This window comes from Pteropus vampyrus, unplaced genomic scaffold, assembly GCF_000151845.1.
Source record: "Pteropus vampyrus isolate Shadow unplaced genomic scaffold, Pvam_2.0 Scaffold79, whole genome shotgun sequence".
NCBI classification, from domain to species: domain Eukaryota; kingdom Metazoa; phylum Chordata; class Mammalia; order Chiroptera; family Pteropodidae; genus Pteropus; species Pteropus vampyrus.
In genome coordinates, this window is record NW_011888860.1 from 1,708,644 (window position 1) to 1,718,202 (window position 9,559).

Here is a 9,559-nt window from a genome sequence, read left to right on the forward strand (position 1 = left end):
GCAGCATATGTTTGAGTTTTGTTTTTTGATCCATTTTGCAACTCTGCCTTTTTATTGGTGAGTTCAGTCCATTTACATTTAGGGTGATTATTGAAATATGAGGTCTTTTTATAGCTATTTTACCTTTTGCTTTCTGGGAGTTCAGTGTTTCCATTGCTTCCTTGTCCTTGTGGTTCTGTGTTCTTTATTTTGGTTTACTTTTGTGGGTTTTCCCTCTGATCCTTCTTGTTTTACGTTATGCTTCGGTTCTGAATCTTTGGCGTGTGGTTACCATTATGAATATGTAAAGGATAGTTATATATATCAGTCATCCATTTTCTTCTACGCATGCCTTTTCTCCATTCCCCTTTGCAAATTTGGTTCTTCGAACCTCCCCTTTTTAGTCATTGTTATCTCAATTTGTCCCTATGTATGCTGAACGTTTATTACTATCTTGCTATAGTGATTCTTTTCTTATTTTTTAAGGTTATAATGCCCTGTTCTCAGTAAGGGTTGCACTCTTCTGCTTCTATTTGCCTGATAGTCACTTTACTCGTATTTATGTATTTTTTTTTCTTCATTTTGTTATAGGTGAGCTGACACCTCTCAGTATTTCCTGTAGTATTTCCTGTATGTCTGGAAAGTTCTAAATTTCTCCTTCATATCTAAAGGAGAGCTTAGCAGGATACATTATTCTAGGCTGGTAGTTCCTTTAACTTAATAGTTGAAATATTTGATGTCATTCCTTTCTGGCTTGTAAGGTTTGCGCTGAGAAGTCTGAGAATAATTTAATGGGTTTTCTTTTATAAGTTACCATTTTTTTCTTCCTGACTGCTCTGAGAATCCTGTCTTTGTCATTGATTTTTGTTAATTTTAATACAATGTTTGTGGTGAAGCCCTTATTGTGTTGAGATAATTGAGTGTTCTGTTGACTTCTTGAATTCCAAGCTCCAGCTCATTCCTTAGATTTGGGAAATTCTCGTCCACTATTTCTCTGAAAATACTTTCTAGTCCCTGCTTCTTTTCTTTGCCTTTGATAATGCCCATTGTTCTTATGTTTCCTCTCCTGATGGTATTAGCTAGTTCTTGAATTTCTCTTTCATTATTTTTCATTCTTCAGTTTCTCTCTTCTTTTTTCTGATTTATTTCTAGATTTCTGTCTTCGATATCGCTGATTCTTTCCTCCATTCGGTCAACTCTATTTCCCAAGCATGCTATTTCATTTTCGACTCTTGCACTGTGTTCTTTATGTCCAGAAGTACTATTTTATTTTATTTTATTTTGCTCTGCACATCTAGTTGTTTTTTCAGTTCCTGAAATTGTTGATATGACTCATTTTGGAATTCACTGAGTTTTTTAAGAAGGAGCATCCTGAATTCTCTGTCATTTAAATTGCATATTTCTATGTCTGTAAGGTTATTTTCTGGAGATTTTCTCTTGAAAATCTGGAGATTGTCACCTTGGTTGTTCATGGTTTTTAATGGACTATTTCTCTGCTTGCACATTAGTGATAGTGTATTCTATTGTTTTTCCAGGAAGAAGGTTTATTATATAAAGGTCTCTCTTTATCCTGTTGCAAAGAAGGTGCTTTTCTTTTGGTTTGCAGTAGGTGGTGTCTAAGCCTCTTGGATCCTTGCTTTATATAAAGCCTTAAAAATGCCTTTTTATTTTCTGATAGATATTTAATCACTCCCGCTCCCCTCGGTTTCCGTTCCTGTCAGTGTTAGCAACAGTTACGGTAGCGTTTCCCAGATTCTCCTAGGGCTCTGCGGTGTTTGGTCTCGGAGGGTATGAGGGGCAGGGGCCCTCTGGGTTGGGGGTTGGGGGATGCGGCTCAGCCTCGGTTTTGCAACTGCAGCCCATTAAAATCAACTGTTACTTCTCTGCAGTCTGTCCCACTTCTCTGTTTTCTGCCCTGATAACTGAGCCGTGCTACTGGCTGCATTGAACTGATGGCACTTCCAGGCAAGGCTGTTCAGGGAAGTTGCCACATCTTCCCCCTCTTCCCCTCCTCCTGCAGGGAGCTCTGGAGGCTTGAGAGGCAGCTTCTTTATTTCTAACAGTCCACCGCCCAACACCCGGGGTTCTGACCTGTGGCAGCTCTTATGCACAGATCCCATGTTCAGATGTGCTGGTGTGCAGTTTGGGTATTTTTTGTTCAGTTTTAGATGTTCATCTTATTGTCGTTTCAAGGGGAGAGATCTGGGGATGTCTCTCCCACTCCGCCATTTTCCAAAGATCTCAAGTAACTCCAATTCTTGGAAATAATCAAAGGTCAGGAGCGTATGCAATCTTGCTCCCCAGCGTATATCATCAGTTTAGCTCAAATAAACTCATAAAAATTCGAAAAGAAAAGAAGGAATCAAAGGTCTATGTAAAGATTTACTGCATACTAAGGTATAGTTCTTAATATTATAATAGTGAAAAAAGGAAACACTGTAACTGACTAACAGCAGGGGCATGGCTACACACTTATGAAGTGGTAACTTCATCTGAAAAAAGGGCAAGGCCAACAGTCTTTTGCCTTTTGTCTGCTAGACTCCCTGCTGGAGAGCAGGAATACAGTGTCATGTATTTATATTGGTATTCCCAGCACCAAGGATTGTGCCTGCAGGTTAGTGGACATTCAAGAAATGGTTTTAGAAAAAAAAATTTAAGGGGTGGAAGGGCCAAATTCATGTTAATCGGAGAAATGTCCTTTGCTCTATATGACAGCATGTCGTGTTGTTCTGTGCTTACTTCTTAGGTGCCCATGAGAAATCATGTATAACATTCTCTGGTGGGAAGATTGAACAATATCTACATCCACCCTTGTTCATGGGATGGGGTATCCCAAGCCCCAACCCCAGCCCCAATGCTGACACTGAGAATAAGACCCTCAGCACCCTCAGCACCTAGCCTGTAGGATGTTCTCAATGAATATTTATGTGCTGATTGAGCAGAGGAGAGTATTAACAAGTATCTGGTTAAATTCAAAGCATTGCTCATGTTTACGAAATGCAGGAGGAGACTGATAACCTGAAACTCTGTTTCCTGAGTTTTATGATGGGGGCTGAGGGATTCGAGATGTGGCTCAAAAAGGATAAAGCACCTTGAACAGTTCTTCATTAGATATAATGCATTACGGATCCAGACAGAGAAATCTAGCCGAAGCAGTGACCTGTAAGTGTGCTCCTTACCTGGCTTTCCCTGTTCTGGCATCTATAGATGGATAGGGTTCAACAATCTAGAGCTAATTCCAGATGTGGAAATAATTAAATTATAAGTATTAGTAATCTCCTTTTAAATTACTTATTTACATGTCTGTCTCCTGGCTAGATGCAGAAATTCTAGGGGACAGGAGCCTGACTTTATCGTTATATCTCCAGTAATTGTCTCAGAGTCTGGCTCAGAATGGAGAGTTTTAATTGTTGGTAAAATTAATGAATGAGATAGAGATGCTGTTTTTTTGGAAATAACAAAATAATGGTAAGTCTAAATATATAAGAGAGTATAAGCTGCTGCACAGATAATAATCCATTCACTTTGATGTATTCTGCAAATGGAGCCCCAGTGGTCCAGCATTCTTCAAATAAGTCCTTTCTACTTCTGATTCTGTTCTTACTTAGTAGCATCTGGTTTGTATGGCTCAATTAGCCTTTTATTTTTTGTGCCACTTTCAATTGTATGATTTGACGAAAATGTTCACACTTTTGTAATGTCCTTTATTTTTTCGGTTGTCTTTTTTCCTAATTTTTCAAATTTTATTTATCCTTAGTTTGATTTCTCATCAAATGCAACAAATTTTGAACTCTACCTGCTGGATTGACTACCTTCCACAATAATAGAGCATGAAAGTGGAGGATATGGAAAAGTAAACATTAATTCTCAGTCTAAAACCATATTAAAAACCCCAGTAAATTTTGCCCTAATGCCACACACAAAGGAAAACCACCACAACAATTGCCAGCTGAAAATGTTAATGTCCATTAGAATCAGCATTGGTGACCTACTTTGGCAGAGGCCAACCATTGTGTTACCGCATCCCCCCAACATAGCACTGGAGTCAGCACTTTGAGCTAAAAAAATACTCATTTTCACAGTAAACTTGAACTTGGGCAACTTGTATTTCGTGAGCTTGCTTAATGGTAGCACGATAGCGTTTGCTACAACTTAATTTTTTTTTCCGAAGAATCCCTGTCCCTAAACTACAGCTGACATTATAGTATTTAAAATGCGAAACATTCAGAACTGAAAGAGTAAAAGGAATGGGATGATTTTCAAATATGTCTAAAGGATAATGGATACCATTGATTATCATTTTATTCGGAATTTTGCCTCACATGCTAGGATTTTTCTACATGAAAACTCAGGTTTAAGTTTGTTCCTGACTTTGGTTCAATGTGGAGGTGGAACAGAAAAACCTTCTCTGGCAAAGATTTAGGAAAGCCATGATGACATCCTTGAAAACACCATTTGCTAGTGAATAAGATCTAATGTCGATTCAGAGAAATTCTGTCTTGCATTTCATAACCCCCCTTATTTGATGGTATGGTTTATAGAAGCACCAAGCTGTAATACCTCATTGGTAGTTTGGAGTAGTTCTCAAGGACATCTCAATTTCCATGCTGGTCTTCCCTCTGGGTTGGAGGCAGCAACTGTTCTCCAGTGACCCGTTGGTATTTGCATTTCACTGTTGTTACATCGGTCTTGTACAGAAGTTGTAGAAGAATGTTTACTAAAAGAGATTTAGTGTTCATTGACACTTATATAGGTTTTCATTGGCCAAAACATCAGTGGCTGATGTCTCTAATACCCACTCCCATGGGACCTGTGCCTTCCTCATGCTCATGGGCACTGTAGGAGATGCCATTTTCTTATTTGACCCCACCCTCTAATCTAAGTTGAGCTGGGTCTCTTCTTTGAATTATTGTAATATGCAGAAAGCTAGTCTACAGTGACAGATGATAGAGCCAGATGGAGAGAGAGGCTGAGAAGAGTGACTGAAAGGGAAGCACTGACTGGTTTTATGACCTGGTTCCAGTTATTCCTTGAGTTCAGCAACATCCCTACTCGATTTGGTTGTTCTAACTCTCCTTGGGTTCTGCAAACCAGTAAATTCTGCTTTCTAAGTTGCTCAGAGAAGTGTTTCTATCACTTGAAACCAAATAAATACAACTTCAAGTATAATTTATGGTCACCTCCAGGTAAAGTTCTTTTCCTGGAACTTACTTGAATGATTTGTATCGCTAGACTCTCTTTGGTTGCTAGAAACAGTATTATCTGAGTTGCTCTCTTCATTAGAATTTGCTGGAGGAGATTAAATGGAAGAACTAAGCTTCATAAAGATTTGTTTTTTTCTTTAATACAAAATGATACTATCATTGACACATGATAGATGTTTTTTGAATGACTTTTCTAACAATGATAATTAACTTTAATGTTATTCAAATTTTAAAATGCATGCATTGAACACCTGTGTGCTCAGCAATGAGCATACAGAGATAAAAGGCCAGTTCCTTCTCCACAAGAAGTTTGTGGTCCAGAGCAGTGGTGTTCAAAGTGTGGTCTTTGAGCTGGCTGCTTCGGCATCCCCTGGAAACTTGTTAGGAAAGCAAATAATACAAACTCTGGAGGCTAGCCCAGCAATCTATTTTAACAAGCCCTCTAGATGATTTTGATGTATCTAAAGCTCGAGAACTACTAGTCTAGGGACTTATTTATACATACCTGTCTACCTAGTCGTCCTTCTCACTAGTGGCACAATTTGTGATTCACCTGAACTATAATGCAAACCCATGCCTCACCCCCAAATTGAAATGGTTGAAAATGGAAAAATAAAACCAAGTGTGAAAATCCTGGGAAAATCTCTCACCTCCTTGCCCCAGGGCCAACAAGAAAGGAAGGTGTGTGCTCCAGGCCTGTCTGAAGTGGCTCCAGTTTATCAGGGCAGATAAGACAACATATGGAAATAACTGGGAAGGGTTAGTCGCTGCAGGCCTGGACTCCATCCTGGCACTGCCTCACTCAGACACAATCTATGAGCAGGGAGTCTATGCCAGAGACTCTGTGGGGAGGTGTCTGAGAAAAGTCAGTGATATCGGCCCTCAGACCACATCAGAGGGCCCTTCTTCCTTTATTAAAACTTACCACTTGATGCGAAAAGAGATCATGGGATAAATTGAGAACCAAAATCAAATGTTTAGAGAACTTCTACCCTGAGTTCTAATTGGCATTGTCTTTCTGAAGACTACCTCCTACCTCCTCGCTGCCTTCTCTCATAGAACTTTCTAACTTGTTCTGTTCTACCCTTTTGCTTTCTCACTTCTTAACTTTTCTATTTACCTTCATTTAATTTAGTTAAATATTGGGTGAGTACCTAGCACATTCCAAGCTCTGAACCAAGTGCATCAAGGTGAATAAGATTAATGCCTGCTCTCAAGGAGCACATAGTCAGCAATGCCACACAATCAGTCAGTCACCATTTGATATCTGAACTGCATGCCAGGCATTGAGTTAGGTTCTGGGCATTCACAAATGAATGTGGCATGGTCCTGCACTAAAGGGTTTGCTGTCTGTAGGAGGAGACAGGCACAAGCCAAACACGAGAGGGGCTGTAATGGAGGTAAGAAGGTGCACAGAGACAAGAGTGGTTGACTCTACCTGAAGGAGGAAGGCTGGAAGGAAAATCTGCCCTTGGAGTCAGGTTGGCCATGTGAAGGGTGGTGTACAGGGACAGAATGTGACAATATGGTATGTCCAGAAAAGGAGAAGCTCATGGTGGCTAGAGTACAGTTTTCACGGTTGAAGACTAGATTGGAAAAGTAAGCTAAGGTTAGGTTGTGAAGAACTGCTTATGCCATATGCCAGGCTAAGGAGCTGAGACCTGAATCTGTAAAGAGTAGAGGTTTACCAGGGTTTTCTGAAGCCGAGAAGAGATATGGTCAGACCCAGGCTTTAGACAGAATTGAGAATTGCATAGAAAATGCATCAAGGAAGATAAAAGCAAGAAGTGAGTGTTTTAGTTATCAATCACTGTGCAACAAATGACCTCAAACTTAGTGACCTACAGCAATGATGATCTATTATTTCTCAAAATTTTGTGAATTAGTTGGGTGGCTCTTCTGCCGGTCTCACCTTACATGACAGCATTCAGTTGGTGGGTCGTCTGAGGGCTAGACCCAGCTGGGACACTGGAATAGCTGGGCTTCTTTATCCATGTGGTCTCAAGGCTTTCCTCTCTGCTCATCACTCAATGTCTAGGCCACATTTTCTTAAATAGTGTGACAGCACTCCGAGAAGGTGAAAGTTAAACCTTTAAGTTTTGTCAAGGCCCACCGTGGAAGTCACAAAATGCTATTTCTGCAGCAGCTTATTGGTCAAAGCATTGTGGGAGGAGGAGGCTACACGAAGACGTAAGTACAGGGAAGCACGGTTTATTGGGGGCCTGACACAACTAGTGGCTTATTTTCAGAGAATAAGCAATAGACAATGAGGGAGTGAACTAAGTTAGCAGTTGTTTGAATGGAAAGAAACAGATATTTAGGAGATGTAAGAGGTAACCATACAATAGGACATTGCATTAAAGCTCAGATGAGAGTTATGGGCAAAGTGCTAGTGAAGAACAGATTGTAGGAGTAGTAGATGCTATTCGTACTCCTTCCCTCATCCCTTTCATCTGCCAATCCCCTGTCCCCTAGCTGTTGTGAGTGCTGGCTGATAACAAGTTACAGCTGTCCTTTTCTTTGGAAAATTGCATTTGGCTGAACAGCAGCTATTTGCCAGGGAGGTTATGTACACTATCCCCATGACTGATTGGCATAAGATACAAAAGCCTGGTCCCGTGCCTTCTGGTGGGATTGACTCAATGATACAATTTATGTTCCAGAGCTTTCCTGTGGGATTGGCCTCCAGGTGAGCTGACATCTTTGCTTAGTGCTTCCCCTGCCCTATGCTGCTTCCTTTGCTTCCTTCTCCAGCTCTGCTTCTAGGGAACCCAACCTAAGAAGTGAGGAGAAAAAACATTCAGATAGGTGCTGGAATTTCTGACGGGCTCTGCACCTCTATGCTTTCTTGGTTATGCCCTTCTCTTCATCTATTTTCAATTCATGTTTCTCTATTTTCTGTCTTCTCTATAACTTAGTTTCCGTTCTTGCATAATTTTCTACATGACTGAGCAGTTATTTAAGGATGCTTAAATGATTCTTTCTGTGAGCCTGCGTAGATCTAACTGCAAAAGATATAGCCTTTATAGAAGTGAAGCCAGCAAGATCAGTTTAGCCCCCTGCAAAAATGACCTGAGCCTTATAAAGTAATAGTTGTCTTATGGGCAAAGAACATGGACTATGAATTTTAAGACCAAGCACAGTAGACATTTGTTGTTTTTGTTCTTCAGCACCATTCACCCTCTGGCAAATACCTGATTCCTCCCTCGGGACCAATCTTCTCCCCCTCACTTAGCCCATGTTCTTCAGGTGGGGCTGCATTTCTGATTCAGAAGAGAGCATGTAACCTAGATGTAAATTAATCTGAACATGATATTACCCTGGCATCAAATATATATATATGATATATACTTTGAATAAGGTGAATCAGAGACAATCAGACTCAATTTATGGCTTTTTTTGCTTGTGTTCTCAGCAGGGTTTCCTGCCTTTTCCCTGTGGGTGTGAAGCAGGAAGCAGGTAATGAGCCTCTGGAGACCATTGTTTGTCAGTGGGGAGACTAAGGAAGTCAACACTGAGGAAACAGAGCTAAGAAATAGACAAGCTGGTCCCAATTCAATCACATGAGCTCCCGTGACTGTCATTCTTGGACTCTGCAGTTACATGAGCCACTAAGTGCTTTAAAAAACAACAACAACAACAACTCAAGCTGGTTTCAGTTGGGTCCTGCCACTTGCAACCAAAAGAGACACAACTAAAACACAAGAAACTTTTTTCCTTAATGAAGCACTTGGTTTATTATATTCAGACATTCGATTTCTTTTTGTGGAATATATGTAGTAGATATGAAGGATTTATATGAACATTTAAGCAAGTCTGCAGCTTCTTCATTAAAAAAATCTATTTTTTTAAAAAAGGAGACAAGACAAGTGTTGGCTGAAATGAAGGAAGAGTGACTGGTAGGGGAGTAAGCACATGGACTCTTATTCTGACCTTGCCATAAAATCACCCTAAGATGCCTGGTCCAGCTTCTGCTTCATATTGTCCCATGGCCAATCAATTCCAAAGCACCTCTATGCTTCTGCTTTACTTGCTCTCTTGTTACCACTGAGTCTTCGAATATTTTTCTTTCCCTTCTGTCCTTTTTATCTCTATTCAGAAGACGGAGCTACAGATTTGCGGCATCCCTTGCAAACAGTTAAAGCCCTTTGCAAATAGAAAACCCCTGGCTTCCATGTTGCTAGCGTTCTTTCAGCTATTTAACCTTTAAGTGCTCCCCTAAATTTATCAAGATACAGCCATGCATACAGAACGCTTCATCAGTAATTTTCCAAATGCTTACATAAGTGACCATCGCATATATCAATGCCTCCAATTCTCAGAGGAATCTTGCAAGGTAAGTATTCCTATATCCATCTCATAAATGAGAATATTTA